Below are 20,122 nucleotides of genomic sequence, written 5' to 3'. Positions count from 1 at the left end.
AAACTTCCCCTATTCCATTATATTATAAAGATTATAAGATTATATTACAGGCTGGGTGCTGATAATATATCTGAGAATTATTATATAGCCTGAGAAAATGTTTTCCTAGCTTTGAAATTTTCAACTAATTTAAATCAGATAGGAATAAATAGCTTATTTTAATTATACATAGTAAAATTTAAAAAAGTATAGCTTAGGAAAGAGGAAAAAACTACCTTAATAGGGACCTTCAAGATCACACTTGTCTTGGTGAACTTACCATTATTTAGGATCCAAACCTTTTTGGATAATGAGAAAGGTGATCAGTCAGCAAATCAAGAATAATATAACCAGTGTTAGGCAGCAATATTAACCAATTTTATAGACTTTAAACCTGTGAAATCTGTATTCTTTGCTTTTTGATGGACTAAACATGATACAGGAGAAAATACATGAGGCAGGAATCTACCAAAATCCCAGGGGAGAACATAGGCAGTAACCTCTTCAACATCAGCCACAGTAATGTCTTTCAAGATATGTCTCCAAAGGCAAAGGAAACAAAAGCAAAAAATTAACCTTTGGGACCTCATCATGATCAAAAAGCTTTTGCATAGCAAAGGAAAAATCAACAAAACAAAGAGGCAACCCATGGAATGTGAGAAGATATTTGCAAATGACACTACAGACAAAGGGCTGATATCCAAGATATGTAACAACTCCTCAAACTCAACACTCACAAAACTGATAATCACATCAAAAAACGGGCAGAAGACATGAACAGACACTTCTCCAAAGAAGATATACAAATGGCTAACAGACACATGAAAAAATGTTCATCATTACTAGACATCATGGAGATTCAAATCAAAACCACATTGAGATACCACCTTACACCAGTTAGGATGGCCAAAATTAACAAGACCGTAAACAAATGTTGGAGAGGATGTGGAGAAAAGGGAACCCTTTTAGACTCTAGGTGGGAATGCAAGTTGGTGCAGCCGCTTTGGAAAACAGTGTGGAGATTCCTTAAGAAATTAAAAATAGAGCCAACCTATGACCCTGAAATTGCACTACTGGGTATTTACCCCAAAGATACAGACATAGTGAACAAAAGGGCCATCTGTACCCCAATGTTCATAGCAGCAATGGCCATAGTCACCAAACTATGGAAAGAACCAAGATGCCTTTCAACAGATGAATGGATAAAGAATACAATGGAGTATTAAGTCTCCATCAGAAAGGATGAATACCCAACTTTTGTATCAACATGGTTGGGACTGGAGGAGATTATGCTGAGTGAAATAAGTCAAGTAGAGAGAGTCAAATATCATATGGTTTCACTTCTTGTGGAGCATAAGGAATAACACAGAGGACATTGGGTGAAGGAGAGAAGTGTGTTGGGGGAAATTGGAGGGAGAGATGAACCATGAGAGACTGTGTACTTTGAGAAACAAACTGAGGGTTTTGGAGGGGAACGGGTTGGGGGTTGGGAGGGCCTGGTGGTGGGTATTAAGGAGGGCACGTATTGCATGGAGCACTGGGTGTGGTGCATAAACAATGAATCTTGGCACACTGAAAAAAATAAAATAAAATTTAAAATTACAATGCAAAAAAATAAGATAACAGCAAAAAAAATTAACATGAAAGGAAAATTTTACTGCAAATGGATCTCTTTATGAGGTAGATTAAGAGTTATAAAAAATTAATTATGTGTTTCAGGGAACAGTTGTTAATTCTTTTTTTTTTTTAAAGATGTTATTTATTTATTTGACAGAGAAAGAGAGATCACAAGTAGGCAGAGAGGCAGGCAGAGAGCGAGGGGTAGCAGGCTCCCTGCTGGGCAGAGAGCCGGACGTGGGGCTCCATCCCAGGACTTTGAGATCATGACCTGAGCTGAAGGCAGAGGCTTAACCCACTGAGCCACCCAGGTGCCCCCAGTTGTTAATCTTTAATTGACTACTACATGGCTAAATATGTTTTTATATTTCTTTTATTTTTATAAACTTGAAAACCTTGTCAACATAAATTAATAGAAAAGAATGGAAATGCAGTTCTATGCCAAATATTACATAGTGATTGATCATTTTTGATCAATCTTTGTGCTGAGAATTCAGTTAAGTTCTACATCAGTTTTGTTAAAAATAAAACATTGAAATAACTGCCTTGCAACAACAACAACAACAAAAAAGAGTTCCAGATTTTACCAAAATACAAGCTAATAAGATAGCCTGTTACTATTTCATGGTTGCTAGCCGAAAACGTGAAACTCCTGGGTCAGAGAAAAGGACTTCATTACTCATATTACAACAATCAGCATGATCATCAGCATTTTTGCAGTGCTCACCCTTGCCCCAGAATTCCACCAAGATTATGCAATGTGCCCAAAGGATACATGCATACACAGAGGGTTTTGTTCAAGGAGAGGAATCCAGGGCAAAGGGCCCAGTGTTTTTTGAGCAAGCAGTAAACATTGTTGCAAGCAATGAACAAGCCAGGCTCTCTCTGCGCCTGCACCCCACCCCCAAAATGAACAGAGTAATGTTGACCTACTTAGTTGTATGTGTAACTACCTACAGACTACTCCTATCAGGAAATATGTACGCCTTGCAGCATACTGCAAGATAATACAGGCATGTTTAAGACCTATGGTGGACCGCCCCTCCCAGTGTAGAACAAAGGAAACAATATGGTAAATAACCCAAATATACATTTTTTTAAAAACCCACATAGTAATCAACTTAATGATAAAATGGCTTTTTAACATGGTAAAAAGATCAGTTTTTTAATGGTGAGGGAGCAACTGCTCAACTCTTAACTATAAACTATTAACTGTACAAGTTGGATGCCAACCTCCATCTTTTGTCATAATTTTAGATGGATCAAAATTTCAATATTATAAGAAATAAGTGGGGGATTATTTTTTATCTTTTGGAAATAGGAAGTCCTTTCTAAAAAAACATATTTAATTTAAAAAAACATATAAATAAAAAACATATTTTGTTTAAAAAAACATATTTAATTAAATAATTTATAAGAGTAAAAATATGATCAAAGTCAAATGACAAACTAAAAATAGTTGGCAAACCATTTATATATAAAATATAGAGACAGAATTCTTAATATGTAAAAGGTTTTCATAAATCATAAATCAATATAAGAAACCAACAGCAAATAAAAAATGGGTCAAAGTATAAACAGGCGTTTTACAGAAATGCTATTGAAAATAGACAACATATGAAAAATATTTAACCTCAATTATAATTAAAGGAATTCAAATTAAAGTTCATGGATTGTGGAGCTCAAGATGTTTTGTGATGGACAAAGAAAAAGGCATTCTAATATTTTCATGGCAGTTTAAAATAAAACATTTTTGGAGAATATGTCAACAATGTTTAGCAAAATCTTACTACAAATATATTATCAACACTACAATATAGAAAAAGCAGACAATCTTGTCTTGTTCTTGATCTTAGAGAAAAAGTATTTCGTATTTTACCATTAAATATGATGTTAGCTGTGGGTTTTCATAGACATCTTTATCAGATTGAGAAAATTCCCTTCTATTTCTAGTTAGGTGTTTCTATCATGAATGGGTTGTTGAGTTTTGCTGAATGCTTTTTCTACATCTATTGGGATGGTCATGTGGGGGCTTTTATTCTATTTATAGGACATCATAATTGGTTTTCAGATGTTACTATAAATATTAAAAATTTTTTTCAAATAAAGTCAGATTCTTTGGGGGAGAATGTTGGAGCTCTCTTTTCTTATGGACTTCTTAAAACTAAAACTCTGAGCCACTATTTTTACTTCAGGCAAGAAAGTAGCCTCTGGTCTTCCTGGCTAGCCTCTCCCAGCTTGGAAGCTCTGTACTACCAGTGAGCTTGGATGAGGGTAGTTGACTTTCCAGTATTCTCAGCCAACTGTACCTGGGGAAAAAGCTTCTTCCTACTGGTAGGGACTGGGTGGGAAAAAAGGAGCCCCACACTTCCTGGCCACACTCACCATAACTTTAGCCTCTCTCATTTTGAGTTGGAGAAGATAAGAAATACTGGTGACCTTTCCCTTCCCACAGCTCTCAATCACAGTAGTCTTTGATTGGGAGTTGAGGTGAAGGAGCTCCATGTTCTTGACCACACCTACCAGGCAGGAAACTTCGCTCACACTGAGTTGAGAGGGGGAAGAGAGAGGGAAAGGATTGTGCCTCAAATGCCACAGACTCTCTCTGTCTTAATCTAATTCTCATAAATTTTCATGAATAAATGTTCCTTTATTTGCTCTATGCCTTGGAAGTCTCTTTTAAAGGCTATAATTTTTTTATATTGTAGCCAATTTTTCTTGTTTTGGAGGCCATGGACCACCTCATGATACAATTCTAGGAGTTGCATATGATTTTATATATATATATATATATATATATGTGTGTATATATATATATATATATATATATATATATATATATATATATACATACATATAAGATTTGGGGAATAAATCATAAAAATCTGCTAGTAATTATCTCCAAAGAGAAGGACTAGGAGTCTGAATAGGAGGGAAATCCAATTCACATTGTATTCTCTTGTGTAAAATTAATTTGTTGAATGATTAAGTGAATTTTATATGTCATTTGCTTCCTTTCATCAGTTTTTATACGAAAATGTTTAAAATATATAATTCTTTTCCCTCTGATATTTCAGATCATTTCATATTCTCAAATAAGCACATAGTCTCAGTAGCTACTATTGGGCTGTTTTCTTGATATTTAGTTACTAGAGGATCATAATACTCTCCTTACCCAAAAGGAAAATTGCATACAACTTAACCTGGAAAGTAAGGCCCTTCACATTCTAGCTATAACATGCATTTTGAGCCATATTTTCTATCCAACACAGTATGATATCTTATGCTCCAAAGCTTCTTTATAATCTTGCAAATTCTTTTTCTGTCCCACTCCCTTACTTCTTAAATTGCTGGCATTTGTCCTTCTTTCCTCTGTCACCTCATGACTTTAGCTATAGAGTAGTGATATGTGTGGATCTATTTTTCCCACTACACTGAACTCTGTAAAGGCTGTTTGCCTACAGACCACCTCCCCCTGCCCCCAGAGCCTTCAACATAGTAAACGAGGAAGAATGTTGATATAAATGGACAAAATGCAGGAAATTTAAAGAGTAAATATGGCCTACCTCACATGTTTTTGATTGTCCTGAAAAGAACTCATTTAATTTCTGCTATGAAAATGAGCTAAAAAAGATGAAAGGTTTGAAGAACATATACAAAACAGAGCCAAATCAGATTATTACTATATAAAGCTACAGGGGAAATGAACTAGACATGTAAAGATAATATAGGTAAATGGTGTAACTCTGAATTGCAAATGTAAATTGTTCCTATCCTACCTTTAGAATACAGCTGTCCTCATTCATAAAATCATCAAATAATTGATCCATGTCTACTTTGCTTGACTTCATAACCTGAAACCCTCATTACATACACTTAGAGCCATTGCTAGTATCTTTCAAATCAAGAACAATTACTCAAAATGGTCACAGAATAAATAATAGCTTAATAAAGCTATTAAGATTAATCCTATCAATTTGTTTGTAGGTCTGTATGTATGAGATTTTGTAATCTTTAAAAAGTGGGGAAAAAAAAAAGAGAGATAGAGAGATTCTTGACCTAGAAATAAAGGCCTTTTCAGAAGGGTTATAGAAGACAACGTGAAAATTTTTCAGAAATAATCATTTTCCCCATGGATTCTAATTGACCAATACACATTTTAAGGTCTCTATTAAAAGAATTTTAAAAAGGATTTGGCATTGCATCTTCTAGTTCTTTAGTTCAAAATCATCATGAGGGAAATAAATGAAGAAAATAAAGTTGGAAGATACTATAATTGGGCCAAACCCAGCACTGATATTGGAATATATCAAACCAAAAGCATAGATTTCCATTTTAGTGAGACTATTTCTTCCCCATATCTATATGACATTGTTGTGGTTTTTAAAAATTATTCAGTATGGGGCGCCTGGGTGGCTCAGTAGGTTAAGCCTCTGCCTTCCGCTCAGGTCGTGATTTCAGGGTCCTGGGATCGAGTCCCGCATCGGGCTCTCTGCTTGGCAGGGAGCCTGCTTCCTCCTCCTCCTCCTCTCTCTCTGTCTACTTGTGATCTCTCTCTGTCAAATAAATAAATAAAATCTTTTAAAAAATTATTCAGTGTCTTTGGAGTATCTAATTAGGGCCAAACTCTATTACAGCTTTGGGACTCTGTAAGGAACAAAACAAATTTTTACCTTCACAGAGTTGATGTTTCAGTAGAAAGATACAAACAATGGGTAAATAGAGATATGCCAAACATAAGTTTCATGGAGACAATAACACAGGAATGAGGAATAGAGTGCTGAAAATGGGAAATTTCCATTTTAATCCAAATTATTATAACCTATAAAGAAAAATTACTTCTTTGAAGTTGGTGAAACTAATATTCCAATCTATGGATGTCTTCTGTCCTTCCCTCCTTCCTTCCACTTCTCCTTACTTCCTTCCTTCTTTTCTTCCTTTCTTCCTTTCCTCCTCACCTGATCTTTGGTAATCAGTCTTCCTCTTAAGCATTGCCGTAACACAGTGGAAGAAGCAAATAATATATTTTATTTATTGTGTATTTTTCTAACTTTTTCCAAGTAGAATATTTAGATGGTTTCAAAAAACTTGATATATTATCAAAGGATAAATACTGTAAGAAAGGTTGCATAAAATGAAAATGTAATGTGGTAAAACAAAATGATAACATGCCGTGAAGTCCTATACTGCTAGAATTCCACAAATTTGGCTCCAAGCATTCTATGGAAAAAAAAAAGAGGATAGGGATATTAAGTATGAGATTCAAATATCATAAGGCAAAACAAGTCAATTGGTAGGAGGACAATTGTTTAAAATATTGCCATAGCTTGTCCTCCTCAAGAGTCCACTTGACAGTAAGTCCGCAGCATTCTCCAATAGTATTTTTCTTCATTGGGTAGTTCCTAATTGAAAGACTCAACTGTGAAATATAACCCTCTGCTATGGGAGTTCACTATCTTCTTAGGGATATCTACCACACACCCAGGAATATGTTACTGCTTTAAGAGATACTGTAGTATATTCAACAACGTGCACTGTTTCACAAATTAAAATTCCAAAGAAGTAAAAATTCCCTGTGGACTGATATAAATTTTTTTTTCTTGGAGAGACTTACTTGTTTTAGACTTTGATTTTATAGTACTGGAAATAGGAGAAAAAAACACAATGGTTATCCAGGATCCAGGGGAGAATGCCAGTAGTAGATTTCAATATGACCTGTTTTGGAGATAGTAAGGAAATCATATTGACTTGAGCAGCAGTTTAATTTTATGAAATAGTAGGTGAAGAGATTGTGAGAGGGATAGGAGATGCTCTAGTTGTAGGGAGTTAAGCTTAGAAAGTAGATATTTGAGGGCACATGGGTGGCTCAGTTGTTAAGTGTCTGCCTTTGGCTCAGGTCATGATCGCAGGGTCCTGGGATTGAGCCCCACATCGACTCCTTGCTTAGTGGGAACCCTTCTTCTCCATCTCCCACTGCCCCTTCTTGTCTTACCTCTCTCTGTGTCTCTCTCTGTCAAATAAATAAATAAAATCTTTTTTTAAAAAGTATATGTTTGGTACTTCAAGTTTTAGGTTCTAAACTGGAGGTACATAGTATAGTTCAGGATGTGTATGGCCCCTTGAAATAGCATGTGTATGTGTATGTGTATGGCCCCTTGAAATAGCATATGATTGTAAATGTATATACGTATGTAGACTTACCTGGAAAAAGGTCCTGTCTTGTTCATTTTCTGAAGGGGACCATAGTCTCCTTACACCAGTATGCCAAATAATAACGAAGTATAGAAACATTGCCCTGCAGTCAGTGATTAGCCATGGACATTTTTTAAAATAAGGAGTGACATCAAACTTTAATTGAAAACTTCAGAGCTACTAGCATAAAGTTTTCTCTGGTTCTGATAAACACAATAAGCAAAATGTAACTAAAATATAACAAATAATTATTATAAGAACCTGGGCTTGGAAATCTTAATTTGAGAAACGAGCAAAGAAGAGAGCCCAGAGTTCTTTTCCTCTTGCTCGTGTGATTTAAAAGGAACAATTCCAAAACCTTGACAGAATTTCCCACACTCAACTAGGTAGTCACATTGGAATGTCATCCTCAGGTTCAGGAACACATAGTAGCCAATGCTGTGGACAAAAACCATGATTTTCCAATGCAGTGAAAATTATTTTCATTATTACATTTGTCACAAAATTAAGTTATTGCAAAATAATTTATAGATCATCAACCCATCTTCTACAAAATAGAATTGAATTCTTCTTTTAAAAAGTCTAATGACTATAAGAGATATCAAAATGCAACTTTTTAAAGACTCTGGGAAGTTGATGATAGCAATAAAAAGCAATAAAGTTAACATTAGGCAAACATAAGAAATAAAATGAACTAAAATTGTTTTAAGAGTCAAAATTTCAGTTTCTTTCAAACCAAGATTTCTAAGCATATAAAATCTCATGTAAATCAAAACTAATTTACTTTGCCAACTGGGTTTGTTTACTTTAAGGGTATTTTATAGTATTCTTTCTCATGTTTCCAATTACCAAAAAAGCTAATTATCTTTTTTTAATTAAAATTTTTTTTATTAAATTTTATTTTTTATAAACATATAATATATTTTTATCCCCAGGGGTACAGGTCTCTGAATCGCCAATTTACACACTTCACAGCACTCACCATAGCACATACCCTCCCCAATGTCCATAACCCCACCCCCCCTCTCCAAACCCCCCTCCCCCCATCAACCCTCAGTTTGTTTTGTGAGATTAAGAGTCACTTATGGTTTGTCTCCCTCCCAATCCCATCTTGTTTCATTTACTCTTCTCCTACCCCCTTAACCCCCCATGTTGCATCTCCTCTCCCTCATATCAGGGAGATCATGTGATAGTTGTCTTTCTCCGATTGACTTATTTCGCTAAGCATGATACCCTCTAGTTCCATCCACGTCGTCGCAAATGGCAAGATTTCATTTCTTTCGATGGCTGCATAGTATTCCATTGTGTATATATACCACATCTTCTTTATCCATTCGTCTGTTGATGGACATCTAGGTTCTTTCCATAGTTTGGCTATTGTAGACATTGCTGCTATAAACATTCGGGTGCACGTGCCCCTTCGGATCACTACGTTTGTATCTTTAGGGTAAATACCCAGCAGTGCAATTGCTGGGTCATAGGGTAGTTCTATTTTCAACATTTTGAGGAACCTCCATGTTGTTTTGCAGAGTGGTTGCACCAGCTTGCATTCCCACCAACAGTGTAGGAGGGTTCCCCTTTCTCCGCATCCTCGCCAGCATCTGTCATTTCCGGACTTGTTAATTTTAGCCATTCTGACTGGTGTGAGGTGATATCTCATTGTGGTTTTGATTTGTATTTCCCTGATGCCGAGTGATATGGAGCACTTTTTCATGTGTCTGTTGGCCATCTGGATGTCTTCTTTGCAGAAATGTCTGTTCATGTCCTCTGCCCATTTCTTGATTGGATTATTTGTTCTTTGGGTGTTGAGTTTGCTAAGTTCTTTATAGATTTTGGACACTAGCCCTTTATCCGATATGTCATTTGCAAATATCTTCTCCCATTCTGTCAGTTGTCTTTTGGTTTTGTTAACTGTTTCCTTTGCTGTGCAAAAGCTTTTGATCTTGATAAAATCCCAATAGTTCATTTTTGCCCTTGCTTCCCTTGCCTTTGGCGATGTTCCTAGGAAGATATTGCTGCGGCTGAGGTCGAAGAGGTTGCTGCCTGTGTTCTCCTCAAGGATTTTGATGGATTCCTTTCTCACATTGAGATCCTTCATCCATTTTGAGTCTATTTTCGTGTGTGGTGTAAGGAAATGATCCAATTTCATTTTTCTGCATGTGGCTGTAAATTTTCCCAACTCCATTTGTTGAAGAGGCTGTCTTTTTTCCATTGGATATTCTTTCCTGCTTTGTTGAAGATTAGTTGACCATAGAGTTGAGGGTCTCTTTCTGGGCTCTCTATTCTGTTCCATTGATCTATGTGTCTGTTTTTGTGCCAGTACCATGCTGTCTTGATGATGACAGCTTTGTAATAGAGCTTGAAGTCCGGAATTGTGATGCCACCAACTTTGGCTTTCTTTTTCAATATTCCTTTGGCTATTCGAGGCCTTTTCTGGTTCCATATAAATTTTAGGATTATGTGTTCCATTTCTTTGAAAAAAGTGGGTGGTATTTTGATAGGAATTGCATTAAATGTGTAGACTGCTTTAGGTAGCACAGACATTTTCACAATATTTATTCTTCCAATCCAGGAGCATGGAACATTTTTCCATTTCTTTGTGTCTTCCTCAATTCCTTTCATGAGTACTTTATAGTTTTCTGTGTATAGATTCTTAGTCTCTTTGGTTAGGTTTATTCCTAGGTATCTTATAGTTTTGGGTGCAATTGTAAATGGGATTGACTCCTTAATTTCTCTTTCTTCTGTCTTGTTGTTGGTGTAGAGAAATGCAACTGATTTCTGTGCATTGATTTTATATCCTGACACTTTACTGAATTCCTGTACAAGTTCTAGCAGTTTTGGAGTGGAGTCTTTTGGGTTTTCCACATACAGTATCATATCATCTGCAAAGAGTGATAGTTTGACTTCTTCTTTGCCGATTTGGATGCCTTTAATTTCCTTTTGTTGTCTGATTGCTGAGGCTAGGATTTCTAGTACTATGTTGAATAGCAGTGGTGATAACGGACATCCCTGCCGTGTTCCCGACCTTAGCGGAAAAGCTTTCAGTTTTTCTCCATTGAGAATGATATTTGTGGTGGGTTTTTCATAGATGGCTTTGATAATATTGAGGTATGTGCCCTCTATCCCTACACTTTGAAGAGTTTTGATCAGGAAGGGATGCTGTACTTTGTCAAATGCTTTTTCAGCATCTATGGAGAGTATCATATGGTTCTTGTTCTTTCTTTTATTAATGTGTTGTATCACATTGATTGATTTGCGGATGTTGAACCAACCTTGCAGCCCTGGAATAAATCCCACTTGGTCGTGGTGAATAATCCTTTTAATGTACTGTTGAATCCTATTGGCTAGTATTTTGGCGAGAATTTTTGCATCTGTGTTCATCAAGGATATTGGTCTGTAGTTCTCTTTTTTGATGGGATCCTTGTCTGGTTTTGGGATCAAGGTGATGCTGGCCTCATAAAATGAGTTTGGAAGTTTTCCTTCCATTTCTATTTTTTGGAACAGTTTCAGGAGAATAGGAATTAGTTCTTCTTTAAAAGTTTGGTAGAATTCCCCTGGGACCTGGGCTTTTGTTTGTTTGGAGATTTTTGATGACTGTTTCAATCTCCTTACTGGTTATGGGTCTGTTCAGGCTTTCTCTTTCTTCCTGGTTCAGTTGTGGTAGTTTATATGTCTCTAGGAATGCATCCATTTCTTCCAGATTGTCAAATTTGTTGGAGTAGAGTTGCTCATAGTATGTTCTTATAATTGTCTGTATTTCTTTGGTGTTAGTTGTGATCTCTCCTCTTTCATTCATGATTTTATGTATTTGGGTCCTTTCTCTTTTCTTTTTGATAAGTCTGGCCAGGGGTTTATCGATCTTATTAATTCTTTCAAAGAACCAACTCCTAGTTTCGTTGATTTGTTCTATTGTTTTTTTGGTTTCTATTTCATTGATTTCTGCTCTGATCTTTATGATTTCTCTTCTTCTGCTGGGTTTAGGGTTTCTTTCTTGTTCTTTCTCCAGCTCTTTTAGGTGTAGGGTTAGGTTGTGTACCTGAGACCTTTCTTGTTTCTTGAGAAAGGCTTGTACCGCTATATATTTTCCTCTCAGGACTGCCTTTGTTTTGTCCCACAGATTTTGAACCGTTGTGTTTTCATTATCATTTGTTTCCATGAATTTTTTCAATTCTTCTTTAATTTCCTGGTTGACCCATTCATTCTTTAGAAGGATGCTGTTTAGTCTCCATGTATTTGGGTTCTTTCCAAATTTCCTCTTGTGATTGAGTTCTAGCTTCAGAGCATTGTGGTCTGAAAATATGCAGGGAATGATTCCAATCTTTTGATAACGGTTGAGACCTGATTTAGGACCAAGAATGTGATCTATTCTGGAGAATGTTCCATGTGCACTAGAGAAGAATGTGTATTCTGTTGCTTTGGGATGAAATGTTCTGAATATATCTGTGATGTCCATCTGGTCCAGTGTGTCATTTAAGGCCTTTATTTCCTTATTGATCTTTTGCTTGGATGATCTGTCCATTTCAGTGAGGGGAGTGTTAAAGTCCCCTACTATTATTGTATTATTGTCGATGTGTTTCTTTGATTTTGTTATTAATTGGTTTATATAGTTGGCTGCTCCCACGTTAGGGCATAGATATTTAAAACTGTTAGATCTTCTTGTTGGACAGTTCCTTTGAGTATGATATAGTGTCCTTCCTCATCTCTTATTATAGTCTTTGGCTTAAAATCGAATTGATCTGATATAAGGATTGCCACTCCTGCTTTCTTCTGATGTCCATTAGCATGGTAAATTCTTTTCCACCCCCTCACTTTAAATCTGGAGGTGTCTTCGGGTTTAAGATGAGTTTCTTGTAGGCAACATATAGATGGGTTTTGTTTTTTTATCCAATCTGATACCCTGTGTCTTTTGATTGGGGCATTTAGCCCATTAACATTCAGGGTAACTATTGAGAGATATGAATTTAGTGCCATTGTATTGCCTGTAAGGTGACTGTTATTGTATATTGTCTCTGTTTCTTTCTGATCTACTACTTTTAGGGTCTCTCTTTGCTTAGAGGACCCCTTTCAATATTTCCTGTAGAGCTGGTTTGGTGTTTGCAAATTCTTTCAGTTTTTGTTTGTCCTGGAAGCTTTTAATCTCTCCTTCTATTTTCAATGATAGCCTAGCTGGATATAGTATTCTTGGCTGCATGTTTTTCTCGTTTAGTACTCTGAATATATCATGCCAGTTCTTTCTGGCCTGCCAGGTCTCTGTGGACAAATCTGCTGCCAATCTAATATTTTTATCATTGTACGTTACAGACTTCTTTTCCCGGGCTGCTTTCAGGATCTTCTCTTTGTCACTAAGACTTGTAAATTTTACTGTTAGGTGATGGGGTGTGGACCTATTCTTATTGATGTTGAGGGGGGTTCTCTGAACCTCCTGGATTTTGATGGTTGTTCCCTTTGCCATATTGGGGAAATTCTCTCCAATAATTCTCTCCAATATACCTCCTGCTCCCCTCTCTGATTCCTCTTCTTCTGGAATCCCAATTATTCTAATGTTGTTTCGTCTTACGGTGTCACTTATCTCTCGAATTCCCCCCTCATGGTCCAGTAGCTGTTTGTCCCTCTTTTGCTCAGCTTCTTTATTCTCTGTCATTTGGTCTTCTATATCGCTAATTCTTTCTTCTGCCTCATTTATCCTAGCAGTGAGAGCCTCCATTTTTTATTGCACCTCTAATAGCTTTTTTGATTTCAACTTGGTTAGATTTTAGTTCATTTGTTTCTCCAGAAAGGGCTTTTATATCTCCCGAGAGGGTTTCTCTAATATCTTCCATGCCTTTTTTGAGCCAGGCTAGAACCTTGAGAATCGTCATTCTGAACTCTAGATCTGACATATTACCAATGTCTGTATTGATTAGGTCCCTAGCCTTTGGTACTACCTCTTGTTCTTTTTTTTGTGGTGAATTTTTCCGCCTTGTCATTTTGTCCAGAGAAGAGTATATGAAGGAGCAAGTAAAATACTAAAAGGGTGGCAACAACCCCAGGAAAATATGCTTTAGCCAAATCAGAAGACATCCCAAATCGTGAGGGGGGAGAAAGGGGATAAAAAGAGGTTCAGAAAGAAAAAAAAAAAAGAAAAAAAGAAAAAAGAAAGAATTAAAAAAAGAAAACCAATAAAGAAAAAATATAAAAAGGAAAATATATATATATATATTAGATAAAGTAGTTAAAAAACGTTAAAAAAGAAAAGGGTAAAAGTTAAAAAAATTTAGCAGAAGAAGAAAAAAAATTGAAAAAGAAAAAAAAATTAAAAATTAAATTAACTGCAAGGCTAAAGAATCATGGGGAGAAAGCCATGAGTTCCGTGCTTTGCTTTCTCCTCCTCTGGAATTCCGCTGCTCTCCTTGGTATTGAAACTGAACTCCTTGGTAGGTGAACTTGGTCCTGGCTGGGTTTCTTGTTGATCTTCTGGGGGAGGGGCCTGTTGTAGTGATTCTCAAGTGTCTTTGCCCCGGGCGGAGTTGCACCGCTCTTACCCAGGGCGGTCTGAGTAATCCGCTCGGGTTTGCTTTCGGGAGCTTTTGTTCCCTGAGTGCTTTCCGTAGAGTTCTGGAGGGCGGGAATGAAGATGGCGGCCTCCCGGTCTCCGGCCCAGAGGAGCCGAGAGCCCAGGGTCCCACTGCTCAGTGTGCCCTCAGAGAACAGCGCCCAATTACTCCCCTCACCCTGTCCTCCGGCCGCGCTCTGAGCTGACCGAGCCTGCGACCGGTTCAAGGTAACCCCGAGCTTAGAGCTCACTCCTCGGCTCTGTCTCTGTAGCCGGCTTCCCCGTTCTAATACCTGTAAGCTCTGCGACACTCAGACGCCCCCAATCCTTCTGTGACCCTGCGGGACCTGAGGCCACGCTGACCCCGCATGGGCTTCACCCCGGTTAAGCCTCTGGAGCGATGTCCCTCAGCGGAACTGACTTTTAAAAGTCCTGATTTTGTGCTCCGCTGCTCCGCCGCTTGCCGGGAGCCTGCCCCCCACCCCCGCGGTCTATCTTCCCGTCGCTTTGGATTCACTTCTCCGCCAGTCCTACCTTTCAGAAAGTGGTTGATTTTCTGTTTCTAGAGTTGCTGTTCTTCTCTTCGCTCTCCCGTTGGATCTGTAGGTGTCTGCAACCTTTAGATAAGCTATCTAGCTGATCTCCCGCTACCTGAAGTAGTCTCAGCCTGCTACTTCTCCGCCATCTTGACTCCTCCAGCTAATTATCTTTAAATTAAGGCCTATATGACAGCTGATTTTTCAGTAAATTCATGAAAACAAATTTGTGGTTTCCCATGGCAATAGCATAAGATAATGGAAATATCATAATATTGCGGTTAGATACACTACATGTTCCTATAAGATGTAAAACTACTTTCCTGACTCTACATCACTGTAAAAACTTAATTGTAATCCGTAAAATCTAGAACCAGGCTGAATACATTGTGTGTACTCAATAAAGACTACTTGGCTCATTTGAAATTTCCTGGACTGCTCCCTCTTTTCCACAGAAGCTTGTTAAAACACTCTGACTGGATATGTTCATCAGTTCCTCAACCATTTGAGGACCCTCTGAGGCAGTGGCACCATGAAAGAGCTCCTGGCCAGGAGATTGTCTTTGGGACCATAAATGAATACTAGATCCTTTGCCCTTAGGTCCTGGCACTGTTAATATGTCAGCCAGGTGACCCATGAAAGTGATTGTATACCCTCTTACTGTATCACCCAGTACAACCCTTTGTGTTCTGCCTAAATGATAGTTTTGTGTCCTGCCTAAATGATAGTTTTGTGTCCAAAGCTATTATGTTTGATGTTCAGTAGTCACTATTACTGGTCAGGCTTCATGATGGCTAACCTCTAAGGTTTCTTCTTAATGAAGTGTATTTCCTACTTGATCAGTTCACTCATATTCTCTCCTTAGCCTCTTTACTTTCTGAGATCTACAGAAATATACATATGGACCCATATATTGTATATATAAATGTCTATCATCTATTTGTCTACTTAGAGTGAGATGATGACAAGGAACATGTAAATATGGTATAGCACATTAAATCCTGTATCTCACTATCCATAGGAGATTTTTTTTTTTTTTTGCCTCTTGTATACCTGTTATTTTTTACTTAGAAAAAAAATCTGTGAAGGGGAGAATGAGGAGTTTTTATTATCAAGGAATGGGTATGGAGTAACATTTTGCAAGATGGAAAGAGTGCTATGGATGGATAGTGGTGATGATAGCACAACAATGTGGATGTAGTAAAGCCACACTTAAAAATGATTAAGATGGTAAATGTTATGTTAAGTGTATTTTATCACAATTTTTGTAAAAAGATCTGTTCACCAATCTACTTCAGTCAAATATTTCTTCTATTACAGAAAATGTGTTTCAAATTTAAGTAACCATTTTCAAAAACAATGCTTTCACCATGAACAGATTAATAACACCACCATGTAGATGACTTAGCATAACTTCAGTGGGCCTCTAATCTGAATTTATTTTCTTTATCTGAGATCTTGCAACTGGCTGTTTAAGCTGAGGCATAGTTCCTGGTTTTCCAAATAGGTAATTAGTGGTAGCACTTTTGTACTACCTGTCCTTACCAGGTTCATGCTCTTCTGTTTTTTGGGAAGTCACTTCCCTGTTCTCTTCCTTCTTATAAAAGTCATTCTCATCTTCCAAGATTCAGGTAAAGTATTCCTTCTGCCTTTAAGCCTTGTGGACTTCAGATAGCCCCAAATAATAGCAGATTTCTCTATATACCCAAGATGCTACACACCTGTCACCGCAAATAACTTATCTTCTTTGCCTATCTTTCATCACCCAGTCATAGTACAGCTTTGTCAGCAGACAAACAAATCTATTGGAAAGCACAGTCTATATGTTATTTTCCCATCTATGTCTTTTTACCTCTTGATAAAGAATTTTACATGCAATAGACACACAAATGTTTGTTAACTTGTATAATATATCAAGATTGGTAATTCTAGTACCATTTTTTAGACACTACCTTAGAAAGTTTAAAGAGACAAACTTCATGGCAATACAGAAACTTGAAAAACAAAGTAATAATAAATTGGCTCTGTCCTACCTAAAACCATTTTTAAAATAATCATTTTATTGAAATGAAGGCTTTGTCAATTTTAGAGGACTAAATAATATATTTATTAAATTTAGCACAGTTCTTAACTGAAGGAAAATTCCATAATCATGGGTGGTACTATAAAATATGACCCTCCAAAAATTGGTTAGGCCACATCATAAGTAAGTGGATTTATTTTGGCTCATATTTCTTCTCTGCTATTGCTATTCTGTGTAGCTCAGCCTTCGGCTTTCCATGGATATAATAAGCCGGTTTTTCTTAGAAAGTCAGATTTTAAAGCCAGTAACTATTGGAAATTTTGGTTTGTCTCTGTGGAAACCAGTGTATGTGATTGGCATAAATGTTAATCAGAATGTCTATGGAATGTTTATATTTGGTATGATTTTCTGGCTTGGCATTAACCGAATTTTGTCCCATTCTACTATTTCATGCTTATCATTTGCAATGTGTAAAAATAATAATCACAGCATGCTTTCCCCTACTCGCCTTTTTTGTGGCAACAGAAGAATATACCCATTCCTTGTGTCATGCCCTCTAGGCAAGAAGGCCTGGAATAGATTGCTTTAGTATTTTTGTTAGTAGAATATAAATCAGATTATTTCCCACACGTTTAGATATACCATAGGACCCAATTTTAACCAAAAAATTTGGGTAGGATATTACCATATATTAAAATTTTTTAAATTGTAGTTACTGTAATAATTGCAGCCTATTTGCTTGGTACAAGAGTTTAAAGTACAGCAGGGCATTCGGTGAAAAGTATCCCTCCCACTAAGTGTCATCCAAATACCTAATTCCTCTGGGTAGCAACCCAGTATCAGTTTCCTGTGTAACATCCTAAAGATATTCATACACAAATAAACAAAACATGTGTTTAGTCTCATTTTGCCCTTTTGTTCATACTAATCATAGCATCCTCTACACATATCCACTTAATTTTTAAATGATTTCCATTTAAATATAAAAAGGATCACTTCATTCTTACTTTTTTTCTTTCCTATAACTCTTTTAAACTAAGGATTGTGCATATATATGCATATACATAATATATGTGTATATATATGCATATAAAAGATATGTAAAATAATAATAAAATGACCACTCAGGTAGCTATCTCATATCTTTATATAGAACATTACCAATAAACTTAAAGTCCATTTGCAAAACTCTCCAATCAAATTTCCTCTTTTTCATCATCCAGAGGTTTTTTGTTGTTTTAAACATTTTTTATTTATTTATTTGAAGGGGTTGGGGGGAGCAGGAGAGGGAGAAGCAGGCTCCTCGCTGAGCAGAGAGAATTATATGGAGCTCTATCCCAGAACCCCAGATGCTTAACCCACTGAGTCACCCAAGTGCTCTAGAGCTTTTTTTTTTTTAAAGATTTTATTTATTTATTTGACAGACAGAGATCAGAAGTAAGCAGAGAGGCAGGCAGAGAGAGAGCGGGGGAAGCAGGGTCTCCGCTGAGCAGAGAGCCCAATATGGGGCTTGATCCCAAGACCCTGGGATCATGACCTGAGCCGAAGGCAGAGGCTTTAACCCACTGAGCCACCCAGGCTCCCCTCTAGAGCTTTTTTTTTTAACTAAGCTTTATATTTACCACTTTCTTACTTTTAATGATTTACCAGAGATTATGTATATATGTATGTATGTGTGTATGTATGTATAAATATATATTTATATGATTTTCACATTGCATGTGTTTGAGCAATTAAAAAAAAGAAATCATACTGCATATATTTTTCTACAACATACTTTTTACATCAAGTATGTGATTCATCTATGCTAATGCACATGATAACTCATTAATTTTCATCATTACATAGGAATCCACATAGGATTATTCATGTTTTTATTATAAATTGTATGAATTATTTCCAATTTTTTTGCTATTATATATAATAGTGCTATTAACTTTCTTGCATATGTCTCTGGCATATGAGGTAGAGTTTCTCTACAAAATGTACCTAATGGTAGAATTGTTGAGTTACAGGTATGAGAACCATCCACTTTATGAGATGATACTGAATTATTTCCCAAAGTGCTCATATAGATTTACACTGCCGCCACTATTTTTCTACATTCTCAGCATACTTTTTAGTCTTTGCAAAGCTCATTTAATTTGCATCTCATTTAATTTTCTTTTTTATTATTACAAAGTAGGTTAGGAACCTTTTCACAGGTTTCACAGGTTTCTTGGCCTTTGTTTTTTTTTCCTCTTCTCAGAAATATGTATTCATTTGATATAATCACAGAAAAGAGTATAAAATGTGTGGACAAAATTTAAAGAATAATTATAAAGCAAAAAATTAAAATAAATTTTTTTAAAGATTTTATTTATTTATTTAACGGATATCACAAGTAGGCAGAGAAGCAGGCAAAGAGAGAGGAGGAAGCAGGCTCCCTGCTGAGATGATGCGGGGCTTGATCCCAGGACCCTGGGATCATGACCTGAGCAGAAGGCAGAGGCTTTAACCCACTGAGCCACCCAGGCGCCCCAAAATTTAAAATAAATTTTAAAAAAGAATCATTATACGGTGAATCTTGTATAAATATATAAATATAAGTCAGGTAAAATTCAAAGCATTCAACATTCCAGAAGCTCCTTCATGTCCATTCTCTCTTTCTTTATTCATCCTCCCAGAGGTAACCATTGTCCTGATTTTTTATGTTAATAATTTTCTTGCTATTGTTTGTCATTTTATCACTCATATATGTATTTCTGGTCAGTTAAGTTTAGTTGTGTCTATGTCTAAATCTTATATAAATGAAACTACGCCATATGCATCTTTTCTGTCTTGTTTTTCATTTTACACACTTGTAAATATTTTTACATGTAACTCCAACTAATTCCTATTTAAGGCTGTATAGGAGTCCACAAAAGAAACAGTACATTTAATTTCTCCATTCCACTCTTTTTGGACATTTTGGTTATTTCTAACTTCAGCTATTTCAATCCTGTATGAACATTCCTGTATTTCCTGAAGCACAGACAAAAGAGATTACCTCAAACATTACCTAATGGAACAGAATTAATGGGTCATAAGGTATGTCTATGTTCAGCTCATTTAGATGATGTCAAATTGTTTTTAAAATGGTTGTATCAAAATTATACTTCCACCAGCAGTGTGTGACAGTTCCTATTTATTTATTTATTATTTTTTTATTATGTTCAGCTAGCCAACATATAGTACATCATTAGTTTTTGATGTAGTGTTCAA

Source organism: Enhydra lutris, unplaced genomic scaffold, assembly GCF_002288905.1.
Source record: "Enhydra lutris kenyoni isolate GAN:26980312 unplaced genomic scaffold, ASM228890v2 scaffoldscaffold2, whole genome shotgun sequence".
Lineage (NCBI taxonomy): Eukaryota > Metazoa > Chordata > Mammalia > Carnivora > Mustelidae > Enhydra > Enhydra lutris.
The sequence above is the reverse complement of the archived record's forward strand: the minus strand, read 5'-3'. Positions refer to the sequence as shown.